This window comes from Mustela putorius, unplaced genomic scaffold, assembly GCF_011764305.1.
Source record: "Mustela putorius furo isolate JIRA1106 unplaced genomic scaffold, ASM1176430v1.1 tig00003846_pilon_pilon_pilon, whole genome shotgun sequence".
Lineage (NCBI taxonomy): Eukaryota > Metazoa > Chordata > Mammalia > Carnivora > Mustelidae > Mustela > Mustela putorius.
The window spans coordinates 19,206,988-19,221,859 of record NW_025421999.1 but is presented as its reverse complement, the minus strand read 5'-3'; the positions used below and the strand labels follow the sequence as shown (position 1 = coordinate 19,221,859).

The 14,872-nt window shown below is 38.9% G+C and overlaps 1 long non-coding RNA gene across 1 annotated transcript in view; it reads right to left on the bottom strand.

Annotated features, from left to right (window-relative positions):
- Positions 1 to 326: 326 nt before the first annotated feature.
- LOC106006800 overlaps positions 327 to 14,872 on the bottom strand; it is an 82,640-nt gene continuing 68,094 nt past the window's right edge. Inside the window, exon 3 of the long non-coding RNA XR_001181069.2 lies at positions 327 to 1,304. This is a non-coding gene — a long non-coding RNA (uncharacterized LOC106006800). The remainder of the gene's footprint in view (positions 1,305 to 14,872) is intronic.

The following is a 14,872-nucleotide window of genomic DNA, read 5'->3' as shown; positions in this document are numbered from 1 at the left end:
AGACAGGAACCATGTCCAACTTGCCTACTTCTGTATTATATTATCATCTGTGACTGGCATGGAGCCTGGCATGTAATAGAGGCTCAGAATATTCCATGATAATTGACTGACAATACGAGTGAATAAACAGATGGAATAGTGCCATTGAAAACAGGACATTAGTTGTGATGTCTAAAATACACTCTTTGGAATGCGGCATGGCTATTTTTAAAATTTCATTGTATTATTCATTGTTTTGAACTTGAAACTGCTGAAATGACAAAAGTAGTAGTATCAGCTTGTTCCCTTTCCATATTTTTTATGGGTAATTTAATGGTGGAAAAAATATATATATATTTTTTTCCACCATATATATATATGTATATATATATATATATATACATATATATATATTTCATTATTTTCCAAACAGAGCTACAAATCTTTCCTCAGTTTCTAATTTCCAATTTTAAAGAATCCAGAACTAAATGATTTACAGTGTTCCAGTCCTCTGTGAGGTACTTCCTCCCATTTTTTCCTCTTTTTTCCCTTAATCTTGGACCCTGTGTAAAGTTGCAGTCTACAAAGTGACAGGCAATAATTTTACAAAATATATGCTATTGTCGCTTCAAACTGGCTACAATTTAACTTTATTAAGATGCTCATTTATCAAGCTTCTGGCAGTTTTCAAGGAGCACTAATGTAAATTCAAATGAGCTTTAAAAAATGCTTTACAGAAAGCCCATTAAAACACCACATGCTTCTTTTTTTCTTTACTATATAAAGTTTGCCATTACTGGTGATAACCACCAGAGTATTTTTATATAAATCAAAACTCTCTCCCTTCTGGTCCAACCACTTTCTGGCCTCATGGTACAGTGGGGTCATAGAGCACCATTTATGACATCATCACACTTTATCGGGAAAGCACATGGGATGATGTGAGCAAAGGTTAGTGTGTCCAGTTTTTCTCTTCTCTGTAACACAGTTCAGTGATGGCCTTTTCCTCTCTGGAACCTTATCAAAACTTTGATAGTGAAACCACCCTTAGAAATAAGGGTTTGTAATCAAAATTATGTAATGTTAAGCAGAAACAATTCAAAAGGAAAAGGAATGTTACAAAAAACTAAAGTCATCTCATCTTTCAGTGTCAGAAATATCAGGAAAGCAGGAATTCTCCCCCCACGCTTTCCACAGATCACTCCTTGGATTTCAGGTTGCAGCAGAAATGCCAAAGCAGGCAAAGCAAGGACACACAAATTCCTCTGAAAACATTCAACTGGTTAGCCATCTCGTAAGATTTCATCCAGTCTCAGCTTCATTTTCTGAAAAAAAAAAAAAAAAGTCTAAGAAATTGGGTTCTAGTTGTTTTCTTTCTTTTTTTTTTTTTTAACAACTTTGCTGATAACAGAGGCAAAGTTGTGAAGTTGAAGGAGAAATTGTAGGAACCAAAGACATCTCTCATTTTTATATTTCAATTCCTTTATTTGAAATGCTCATCCATTCCAAAAGGACTCAATTATCAGTTTCTTCTAGCACCATCATGTTTGAGCAGCGAAGGGGCAGTGCTACATTTTGATTAATGGTTTCCAAGAAGCTAAAGTCATCAATGCGCAGTGTTGCTCATTATTTTAGGAAAAAAGTGATCTTTGTTCTGATTTATTATATATATTTTCACTGGGCTTATCACATTGTTCCAGTGATTTTTGCCTTGGAGAAATATTTTGAGTTTTGAATGTCATAATAGCATATTGTGACTGATTAAAATATAATAACTTGTATGAAAGGGATGGTTCCTTATTTCCAATCCACGAAAGAACCTTAGAAAAATCTGAGAAATATTGCCACTAGAGCCTTTAGCTATGTAAGAATCCTTTAAGAGGAGATCTTTGAATTATTTTAAAAAGTATTTTAAAAAAGTAATTGCTGGTACCATCAAGGAGAAAGGTTTCCCTTGTAATCGTTGTGGAAACCTCAAATATAACAATTGTAAAATATCTTTTTCCCCCTAGAACTTATTAATGTACCTAATAAGAATGTGACAAGTTACTCACTTTACTACACTTTGGAGTTGATCATTTTTAAACATGGTGAAAATGGTCACCAGAAGCCTTGAGGTCAAAGTGCCCTTTGGTGACGGTCATTGTTCAATTACACAAGAATCAGCAATTTCAAAAATATATTTAAAAGTCATTTACTTTACCACTGTTAATTCAGTATTATAATTAAAATCTCTGATGTAGAAGAAAAGTAATTTTGTGTTCGTAACTAATGAGAACAAACGATTATATATGGGTTTCTAAACACTTGAATTCTGTCAACCTTAAGTTCACCCTCTACTACTGGTGTGAAGAACCCATATTAATAGAGTTAATATTAACTTACTTGCTCTGGAGTTCTTAAAGTCCCATGTCATTGAATAGGGAGACCACACAGTCTGGACACAAAGCCAGTATATTAGACCATTTGTAAATGCAGGCAACTTCTCAATGCAATAAGCCTGCTGTGACAAGGACAAAATAACATTGCTCCTTCCATCAGTTATTTTGTGGTGATTTATACTTTTAATTTGGATGTGAAGGTAACATCTAACCCTGCTAGTTTCCAGTGATCATCCAGAGTCATAAAGGCTTAAATACTGGCCATAATTCTTTGTTGAGATAATATTGCATTTAATCAGCACCCATTATGTATACTCTGTGTTCTAGATGGCATCCCAATATACATTATAGCCACTGGGCCTCAGAACAATAGTATTTTAATTGCAGCTTCCACAGGCACAATAACCTTAAAAGGGACATTTTAACTCACCTTTTTTATCCCTTATCAGTTTTCATGCTATCATTACTTCAAACTTGGAGGTCAACTCCAATTTGGTTATACGATAGCATTATCACAGACACCTTATTTTCTTATTTATTTTTTAAGTTTATTTATTTAATATCTATACTTAACGTGAGGCTCAGACTTACAACCCTGAGATCAAGAGTCGTATGCTCTTCCAACTGAACCAGCCAGGCTCCCCAATATTACAGATTCTTTAAAAGAGATCTTTGCTCCACAAATAAGTGAAACCATATGATAATTGACTCTCTCTGCTTGACTTATTTCACTCAACATAATCTCTTCCAGTCCCATCCATGTTGCTACAAAAGTTGGGTATTCATCCTTTCTGATGGAGGCATAATACTCCATAGTGTATATGAACCACATCTTCCTTATCCATTCATCCATTGAAGGGCATCGTGGTTCTTTCCATAGTTTGGCAACTGTGGCCATTGCTGCTATAAACATTGGGGTACAGATGGCCCTTCTTTTCACGGCATCTGTATCCTTGGGGTAAATACCCAGGAGTGCAATTGCAGGGTCATAGGGAAGCTCTATTTTTAATTTCTTGAGGAATCTCCACACTGTTCTCCAAAGAGGCTGCACCAACTTGCATTCCCACCAACAGTGTAAGAGGGTTCCCCTTTCTCCACATCCTCTCCAACACATGTTGTTTCCTGTTTTGTTAATTTTGGCCATTCTAACTGGTGTAAGGTGATATCTCAATGTGGTTTTAATTTGAATATCCCTGAGGGTTTCACTTATTTGTGGAGCATAACAAATATCATGGAGGACAAGGGGTGTTAGAGAGGAGAAGGGAGTTGGGGTAAATTGGAAGGAGAGGTGAATCACGAGAGACTATGGACTCTGAAAAACAATCTGAGGGGTTTGAAGTGGCGGGGGGGTGGGAGGTTGGGGTACCAGGTGGTGGGTATTATAGAGGGCACGGATTGCATGGCGCACTGGGTGCCATGAAAAAATAATGAATACTGTTTTTCTGAAAATAAATAAATTGAAAAAAAAAAGAGATCTTTGCTTTCAAGTATCATTCGCTTCAGTTCTTAACTACAAAAGCTATTTGGAGTAAAGAAGGTAAATTTTTAAAGTGCCCAGTGCTGTTTTCTAACTTTTCCTCAACATTAAGAATATGATGAGAATTTCAAAGACTGTTGAAACAAGACTGTTAACACAACAAGACTGTTGTGTTAATTTCATAATTTGTCCACAAAGTTTTGATAATCCTTCTCTTTAAAAGTGGGTTGCCTCTCCTTCAGTGTAAGCTAAATATAATGGCTTGATTCTAATGTGGCAGAAGTGACCATGTATAAATTTCAAGACTAGGTCATAAGAGGAATTGTGACACCTTCCTAGCTCTTGCTTTTAGAAACACCATTTTGGGGGAAGACAGCTGCCTTGACAGGACACCCAAGCAGCTGTATGGTGAGAACCACAGAGTGAGGAACTGAGACCTCCTGCCAACACCCATATGGATGAGCTCCTTTTGGAAATGGGTCTTGTAGTAGCCTTTAGATCAGGGGTCAGCAAGCTACAGCGCATGGGCCAAGTCCCTCACATGCCCTGTTGTTATATGGCACTCTAACCTAGAATAGTGCTGGGTTTTTTTTGTTGTTGTTATTGTTGTTGTTTTTTAAGGTTTTATTTATTTATTTAGAGGGAAAGAAAGAGTGTGAGTGGGGGCAGGGGCAGAGGGAAAGGGAGAGAAGGAGAATCCTACGTGGGCCCCATGCCCAGTGCAGATGCAGGGCTTGATTTCACGACGCTGAGATCATGACCTGAGCCAAAATCAAGAGTTGGTTGCTTAACCCACTGAGCTACCCAGGCACCCCAAAACAGTTTTTACGTATTTTAATGGAGGTTTAAAAAAAAAAAAAAGAAGGAGGGGGAGGAAAATGAGAAGGAAGACAGGAGGAAAACAAGGAGAGAAGAAAAAGGAGGAGGAAGAGGAAGAGGAGGAGAAGAACATAAGACAATGTGACAGAGACTGGTGGAGCTTAACATACTTGCTCTCTGCTGACCCCTACTTCAGGGGACTCCAGCTCTAAATATCACCCTGATTGCAACTTCAGGATAGACCCAGAGCCAGAACCGCACACCTAAGCTGCTCCTGAATTCCTGACTCTCATAACCGTATGAGATAGTAAATGTTTATGAGATAATAAACTGTGTTAAACTGCTAGGTTTGGGGGTAATTTTGTACACACAACAGATAGCTAACACAACTAGTTACAATATGAACTCCATTTTACCTTAGTCATTTCCCCCACTAACATTCTATTTTGAAAAAGTTCAAACAATCTTGATTTAGTTTATTTCTTTCTCAAGATTAGATTCAGGTTAAACATTTTGTCAAAAACAGTATGTCAGTTACACCCTATTCCCAACTATCTTTCCTGCTTATCCGTTAGATTGGAGATTGAACATCTTTTGCACGAAAGTCTTATTTGAGGCTTTGTTCATCTCCACTATACAGAATTTTTCTTTGTGATTTTCTCTCATACAACAAACTATTTTCTGCATCACCCAGTCCTAAGTGTAAATAATGATTAATAATGATTGCACTCACACCTGTACTCCACAAGTTCAGGAATTGCATTTCTATTTTAGCCAATATTAGTTAGCACTGTCCTTGGGAAAGAGTAGATACTGACCAAATAGTTGTTAAATCAATACCTTTATGAATAAAGTCATTGATTTATAGCTATTTTATTCAGTTGTTTAAATTTATATATTAATTTTGCCTGGCATTCATTGGATACCTACTATGTGTTAGGCCTGTGTTCGGTATTTTAAAAAATAGGCATAATTCAATGAAATAGGCAATTTTCACTCATTATTTCATTCAATAGATTATTTTTATATATGTACAGTGTGTAATATTTTGCATTTGGAACTACTGGCTAGTTGGTGCAATTATGAATCTCAAATCTTTTGAGCAAAAAAAAAAAATGAACCATAATGTCTTTATACATAATTTCTTATTTTAAAGAATATGAGGAGGGAACTGTATGTTATAAAATTGGTGAGAAACAATGATGTTCCAAAAATGTATGGTCTCAATCCACCAGCATATGTAGGTCCAAAAGGAGAGAGACACTAAGCCTTCTGCTCTTATTTCTACAGAATTTGGGGAATTTGAAACAGGTCTCTTTCTTTGATCTATGGAAAAACTAATTTGTTTAGTTGAGCAAAGGTATTTATGAATTTTGTGATAAAAGACTCTGAGCACAGATGGTCAGAAAAACAAGAGATGAACATGGAGAGTTTAATGGAAGGAATTGAAATTGCTAAGTTGGGAAGGGTTTGGTCCCAAATGTAGTCCAGAAGCAAATGCATCAATTCAGGGACACATTTACCAACTTAACACCTGCCTGTTGTGTGACTACATCACACCTGACCATACGGAGCATCCCCACTCAGTGGATTTGGCTGGGCTCTCTTTACATTGTTTCTTTTTCAGTGTGAAAATCTGTGCCCAGTGTGCAAAAGTTCTCTGGATATACCAACCATATCAATTACCAAGCAAAAACAAAGGACAAAGGAAACAAGACTGCAAGTGACCAAAGACCCAGATGCACTTCCTTTAAGGCGCTGTTTCCAATCAATATGGTAGAACTAAGAATGAGCATGAAGGTCTGTCATTTGGCCAAGATGGTGCCCCCAGACGACATTTCCTGATTTTATTCTTTCCCTTGGGCTCATGTAGACAGTCGGTCTGATAAGGCAAATCACACTAGATACTAGTTTTTCATATTTTTATACAAATTAACAAACATTCATTGAGGGGAAATTGTTCAAATTAAAAAAGTAACATGTTTGTACTAGGCACTATTTTACCATAGGAGTATGTCTGTATTTCCCTTTTAGCCTACACACACATACACAATTTATATACCATAGCCAGCTTTATATACCACAGCCAAGTTAGTGGAATGGCATACAACGTAAAAATGGAAAGAAACTACCTGTAAGCCTATTAAATCTGAAATATAATGTTAAACCTCATGTTCCAAATCTTTTTTAGTATAACAAAAATAATAAACTCATCTCAGAAGACCTGAGTTTGGCCATTGGGTATAGTTAAAAAAAAAAAAAAACAAAAGGTACATAACATCTAAAGTCAATGAGTTAAGGTCATAGAGAATCTGAGATTATTCTTAGTTGACACCTTGGAAATTTTTTTACCCAACTATATAAACTAAGGTTAAGACGTATGGACTTTGCAGAATTCCTTACTGGATCTGGGTATTACTCACTCCTGATATGGAGTGGATTAAAAGGCTTAAACTAAATGAAGTGCCCTTTGGAAGATCAATTCATCTCTAGAACCACCAAGATAATGCTGTGAAAGAGTGGATACTAGTTTTTGTTGTTGTTGTTTTCTTTTCTTTTCTTTTTCTTTTTCTTTTCAACCCTATGGGTGGAACTCAAAATACAGTCTATATAATTTTAAAAAGGAAATCTTTGGCATTCTCAAGAGAGTAAACTCACTAAATTAATACATGCCATTTGAAATTTGTGTCTCCTTTTTAATAGATTACAATCCTAGAATCCTTTCAAAATTCTAGCCAAGGAGTAGATAGGCCTAGTGCATGGCATTTCCATTATGACAACTATCATATATTTTTCTCTTTTGGATAAATCTACTGAGAATGCTACAAGGTTATTTGCAGTTTTCTTCTTCTTCTTCTTTTTTAACCTTAGCCTTTGACTTAGATAATTGGCTAATTGTGTGCTATGATGGATGGTTTTACTACAGGTTCGTATCTGATTTCCTTACCACACCCATAGTGTAATTCTATTTCAGGAGTTTGGGAAGAATGACATCTTGAAACACAAAACAATAACTTCCTGTTGTCATTTAAAAGGTGATGTGTTCTGTCATCATTCATTGCCAACCTCCCTCATTTTTAAAACTTTTACCTCTTATTAAGGAAAAATTCAAATATATACACATAAATTGGATGGTATAATAAACTTCCACATATCCAACTCCAACAATCATCAACTTTCTTCATCTATATTCCTCAATATTTAGAATATATTTCTATATTCCCCACTGTTTCATCAGATTATTATTTCTTTAGAGTCCTTTTTTTCCACTATTCCTTTTAATTTATATCTTGACCACTTGATGTCACCTCTGGTGTGCTGGATGCATGCCTCCTACTATTAGAAATAGAAATATAAGCATTGTTATATAGACAGAGGACAAGGATTTGTTCTGATCTGCCTTCGTTAGACAACTGGTCTGGCAATGCAATTCCTGCTGTAGGTAACAATTCTGAAAATAAAGTCATTATTTCTTGCCATTGACTGGTCTGTAGCCTGCCCAGTATTTCTCCCACTCTGGGAACTCAACCACTGTCTTTGCAGAACCTATTTCTTGTGGTTCTAGTGGGGGCAAATCTACCCTGCCCAGGAATAAACATGTGATCCAGACTGTCGAGGGAGCTCTATTCCACCGTGATTGGAATTCATGAGTACATGATTATGTGGGCCCTGGGGCAGAGGCTCTTACACTGCCTTTGAGATTGTGAGCTATGAGGACTGTATGAACATTTGAAGTTAAAGGCATCTAGGAAGAGGGAAGGGGGAGCCTAAGAATGAAGCAGTATAGAAGAAAGAAAAATAGAAAGACCAAAGTAGACAGAGACAGATGGAGAGAGACTGAGGGAGACAAAGAAGAGAGAGCAACATCATTTGGACACTTGAATATCCAGCTGTGCCTGGGGCAGTCCTGCCTTTTTCAGATACATGAGGCAATACATTTCCTTTATTGAGTAAGTGGTTTAAGCTGGTTTTCTGCCACTCAAAACAGAATCCTAATACAGTAGATATCTCCCCACATTTGCTAACCATCGGCCATAAATACTGCACCACAAATTCATTCAGCGTTCCGCTACCTGGCAGCATGCTTTTCGCCCACCCTCATGGGGGCAGGGACCCATGCTGAGCCTATGAAGAGCTGGGCTGGCCTGGAATCATGAATGTGAGAATAGCATGTCCAGAAATGAACTCTTGATCTTTCCCTGCAACCAGCTTTCTCCTCTGGCATTTTCTATCCCATAAATGGTGCCTTCATCCACCAGTTATGTAAAATAGAAACCGAAATTCCAAGCCTACCCCATTCAGTCCTTCACATGCCAGCCCAGGCCATCTGTATGTGTTGTCCACTCTGTTTTCAGAGCACAGCTTTGCTCCATCCACTACTCTCCATACTTGCCCCCGCTACCCTCTCTGAGCTAGGTCAACTCTCCCCGGCACAGCTCTACCCAGATTGTCTGCTAAATACCAGATTCTGCCACTCTCTTCCTTAAAACCACCAATGGTTTTCCATCCCACCTGGAATGATTTTCGACCCCCTTAGAAGAGCCTGCAAAACCCCACATGATCTGATCCCCAACCAGTCCAGTCCAGGCCCATGATCCATGATGCCTGGCTCACTCATCATTTCCGCAAAGGACCCTCTCTGAGACGGTCTAGGATACCCAACTTTTTGCCACTTCATCCCTGGGCAGACTATTGTCCTCTTTCCCCAGTTTTTATTGTACAAAATACCACTTATTGGGGCACCTGAGTGGCTCAGTGGGTTAAAGCCTCTGCCTTCGGCTCAGGTCATGATCCCAGGGTCCTGGGATCGAGCCCCACATCGGGCTCTCTGCTCAGCAGGGAGCCTGCTTCCTCCTCTATCTCTCTTTTCCTGCCTCTCTGCCTACTTGTGATCTCTGTCTGTCAAATAAATAAAATCTTTAAAAAAAAAAAACCACTTATTATTTTGTTTTCAATTTATCATCTCCATAGAGAAGCTCTCCCTAACCTTTCAATCTAAAGTAGTTTCTTCTGTGTGACCCTGTAATTTACCTTTTTTCTTTTTTTCCTTAGAAACATCACAGTTTTTAATTTTGTTTATTTCTGTATTCACTTGTTTGTTTATTGTCTCTCCCTTTGGGCTGTAAACTCCATGATGGCACATGGTTCTCCGTCCTCACCATTGTATCTCGAGGGCCTGGCATAGCTCTTGGTGCATAGTGGACACTTAATAAATCATTTAATAAATAAATCACAAAAAATAATCATTGTTTAGTGAATCTTTAACAAATAGTGACTGCAAAAGTAGTTTTCTAGGAAACTATATATTATAAAGCTATTAATTTATTTATTTTAAAGAATTTATTTATTAGAGAGCACATAAGCAGAGGGAGGGGCAGAGGGAGAGGGAGAAGCAGACTCCTGGCTGAGCAGGGAGCACAACGTGGGCTTGATCCCAGGACCCTGGGATCATGACCTGAGCCAAAGGCAGATGCTTAACGACTGAGCCACCCAGGCACCCCTATTATAAATATTTTAAAAATAAAATATATATCAAGCTTTAAAGATAAGCAAAATATTTATAATTTTGTTAAATATATAGGAATCAAAAATTTTTCATTATGAATTTCTATAATTAATATATTATTATTATCATCATTTATTATTATCTGTCCTATATGTCAGGTTTTACTGGAGACACGTAGCTGTCTCACTTTCCATTCACTGGTTATTAGTCATGCTATGGATCTATAGAAGTGACTTGTGTCCACATATGGGACTGAGGGAGAGTTTCTCATCTAGAAACCTGTGCCCCTAACCACTACACTTCTTCACTTTATATCTTTCCACTTCTGCGCCAATAAATTTGCCATTTGGTGTCGAGGAAACCTTTGAAAGTTGCCAGTGTTCTTGTTGGTTTCCTGCAACTCGATCTAATATGGTGACCTCAAAAAGTTAAGGTTTTGCTAGATTGAAAGAGACCAAGAGAAAGTCATTCTTCCTCATGTCTATGATGTAGATGTTAAACATTTGGCTTGTACTTTACTAGGTTTGGGCTGAAATTTTATGGTCATTCAAGGAAGACGAGAGTAGTTCCCTGGCTTTCCTAGAAATCTCCACCTTATCTTACCTCCTTACTTGGCCATTAATCCCATCCCTTCTGTATTATTAAGGTTTTCTTATGAGATCTGCTTTTTAGATTAGGACATACAGAAACCCTGGGTTCTGGGGCATGAAAGACTAGTAACATGTGTCTCCTGGCTGAGGCAGCCAAAAATGTGGGGCAAATTCATCTGTTATCATAGAAGTAGTAAGTTTATAATCTGCAATTTAAGTGTTTATTATTAGCAGCAATAACAATAATAATGAAGTAATGGATCAGAATAGCTACTTGCCATCTTGAACAACAAAGGGATAGTGATACTTGGAAGGTGAAGTAGGAAAAAGTTGATAAGCAGAGAAAGGCTGTCGAAGGCAAACCAGATGTACGGTCACCTCGGGCACAGGGAATCCCTGTTTTAGAAGGTCAGTGTAAGGCTTTCTGAGGAATCTGGAGCCCTGGAGGTGAGCCCTGGAGAAGGCCAAAGATGACCTCTTTCTCCTCAACCTTTTTGTGCAGATTTTCCTTTCTCAGCACAGGAGAGAATTCCCATCCTAGGCTACTATAACTAGGCAAATGTTGGAATTCAAATAGAAAAACTAAAATTTCTTCTCTGCCTGGATGAAAAGCCAAAATTGTTTTGGTAGCCTGATATATATTCCCTCCCAAACAATTCTCCAATTCTAAGAATTCTAAAGATTGAGAAGGTGAAGAATAATGGCAGGTAGGAAGCTACTTGCAGAGAGATCAACAACGATAGCTTAAGGATACACTAGCCATTGCTGGAACAACATATTAAGAAAGGCAGTCACAGGTGTGAAGACTTTTGACCTTTGAACGGTTACAAAACAGTATGACGTTGGCCTGGAACATTTCTTCATGGAGAGATAAAGAGCTCTGTCAGCCTAGGTCAGGCATATTTGCTTGGCTATCTCTTTTCTATGTTCTGGGTTGGTTCTGCTTCACTGTGTGCATGGTAAGGCACCTGACCCATCCCACTGCTCTATCTGTTCCTGACAGGGAGCGAAAAAAGTCCTTTGCCTGCAACAGAAACCATCTTCCTGTCAGCTACAAGGTGAGCCCTACTGGCTGATGGGGGACTGACACTCACTATTAAGGCTGGTCCTGCTTTGTCTCTGTGTGAGGATGGTGTTCCTCCATCAGTGCCTGTGTGAGTGTGAGTTATGTCTTTCTTGGTGACTCTGACCGAGTGGGTTGACCTCCTGGGATTGTTGCTTCTCGTGGAAGGCAATAGTGTTCACTTGCTTGACACTGAAGGCATCTCTGCTGCCCTCGCCCCTATTCTCAGCTCAGCCTGAGTCCTAGAGCTCCAAGTCCGTAGCCAAGAGCCAAATCCCATTAGGTCTCAATTCAGTACTCTTTTTCACCAAAGCAGTCAGTCAAAGGCATTGTTTACCCCCAAATGTATTATTTACCCCATCTGAGACTTCCATCACGACAGGTTAAACACTAAAAGCAAAACAAAAATAGTTCAAAAGCTCTTGGATGTATGTGTAGCTCTGGGGACTAAGGCTTCATCCCTACCCTGTTAAATTAAGGCTAAAATACTGAATTCAGACTGCACCGTTTTATCTGATCACTGATCAGAATCTCCCCTCTTCTAGAACATCAAAGTATATCTCAACCTACTCTTGCACTCAGTTAAGTATTACAATGGGGAATGAGTTCCAAGTTCAGGTTCAGAGAAAATTGTACCAATATATCCAAACTTGTCTCTCACAGAATATGGTCTCATATTAGAGGGTTTTTTTTTAATTACCCTTTTTATAGTTGTCCATCCTAACTGATAAATAATGGTAGCTAATATTAACCGAGTATCTTCCACATACCTGGGGTAACATATATGTCAGATATGTGTTTCACATATGACATTTCACATGTGGAACACATATGTTTCACATACGACGTGATATGGATTTCATTCCATATATTCAAGTATGCAAGAAATAGTTCCTATCTTCATTTTAAATTAATCAATTAATTGAGCCATCCCTCTGGCTGGCAGGAAACTTAATGACAATCATTCTTGGGTTTTCTCCCCTGCCATCTAGAATTGTGATGCTATGCTGAAAGCATACGTAGAACCGGTGGGGGATGGGGGACCCTTGCTCCTCAGCCATGCGTTTTCACAGATTCCCACTGAAACACGCCTTCTTCCCACCCACATGGCTTCTCTGCTCCAGTGGTACTCAGTGGCTTCTAAGTTACTTTTGGGTCACAGGGGACCCCTGTGGAGCTTCCTGAGGCCTCAACAGCCTCTACCTACCATGTAGCCATTCCCCTTTGCGGTTTTGCTGCCTCAGTGGACACTGCCAGAAGGCAGCATGAACACCACTGGCTTCTAGAATCCACAGTCATCTCTGTTCCTCTCACATCCCAGGATATTGGTGTAGTAGACAGAGAGAAATCCTTCTTCAAGTTTTTCCAGATCCTTTCCTTTTGCACACACCTCTTTTTTCCTTTTCTTCCCTTTGGCAAAACCTGTAAGTCCTCCTATGAGCTTATGCTCTTGGAAAAATAAAGCCAGATGGAGTCTCTCAGGCTGCTTCTATTTCCCTTCTTCCCCAACACCTGCCCAGAGGAAGTTGAAGCCAGACACGTGTGGGAACTGACAGAAAGAATGAGGAAGATGAGGTCAGGAAACTTGCAAGGAGGAAAAGTTAGCCTCAAAATATCCAGCTGTATATCAAATAGGCACAGTAACCCAATGAGACATGTGTTACCATTTAAATTTTATAAATAGGAAAACTGAAATTCAGAGTGCTTACCTAGGTCACATGACCTACTATTAAATCCCAGGCTGAAAATTAACTCTAGGGCTAATCGACCCCGTATGTTCAATCTCACTTGCAACATTCTTTGTAAATAGGCTATATCATAGAATATAGACTATATTTATTTACAATTATCTAATTTATTTGGATTATTAGGCCTAATTAGGTTTTTTTTAATTAGAGGAAAGAAACTCTCTCAACAGTGTTTGAAACTGACATACCGTTATATATATTAAATGCTTTTGCTTCTGAAAATATGTTCCTCGTGAACTTGACTAAGATTACATTAACTCTACCAGTACCAACCTGGGAACAAGTATTTTCAAGGAAGCTTGACAAGTTTTCATACTTAGAAGATTTGAACAAGAACAATCACTCAGTGGGGCATTGCTTGCCGAGGCTCTCCTGCCCGCTGGGCTTCTGGCTTTTAGGCATTTTGACAATATGTAGTCTTTAATTGGCCTCTTCGCAAATGTCTGCTCGTCACTTTTGGCATTAATTGCTAATTAATAAGAGCATGAAAATGTCAATGTGTCGGCATTTGCGCCAATATCTCGATGTTGAGGAATTAGGTAGAAACATAGCATTTAGATTTAGGATAGGAAAAGTGAGAAGAATGTAGCAGGTTTCAACATTCCTTCTTCAAACGTACCTGAAGTGTTGGAGAGTCAACCTTCCCAAGACCCCCTGCACCTTCCCTTCCCCAAGAGACTTAGGTAAGAAGGTTCTGCATAAGCAGGATGCTGTGTCACTCTTGTCACCCTCTGCATGGCACCCACCCATCACCCTAAGTGACTGGAGATTTGCTTGACCTGAAATCACTGTTAAACTTGGGATGCTTTAGGTACAAATACAAATACACACTCGATTGGTCCCATTACTGCGTTTTTGGTACTTAGGGTAAGATGTAAGTTTGTCCTTGGAAAGGAGGAGAAGCTTTCCCCTGGGCCATGAGCCTAAGCCACAGACCTAGCCCTGGTTTTCAGAAGGCAGAAGCTCTTCTGAAAGGAAGAGGACCTCCCAATTCCCACTTACTAGCAGAATGCCTATAAATATGTGCTTTGAGAATCTCGTGGGGAAGGCTGGCAGGTATTTTTCTGCACTGATGTCCACTAGATACCAGTATGTGACCATCATGGAGGGTTCTGAATGTAACAAATAGAGTTCCTTTTGCTACAACTCTTTCTCCCTCTGCTCAGAGCCTCTATTAAAGCAAGAAAAGGGGGGGAGGGAAGCTGTGAGTTAAAATGGAAGGAGGGAGGGGTGCCTGGGTGTCTTAGTCAATTAAGTGTCTGCCTTTGACTCAGGCCATGGGCTCATAGCTCTGGATCCCGAGTAGGGC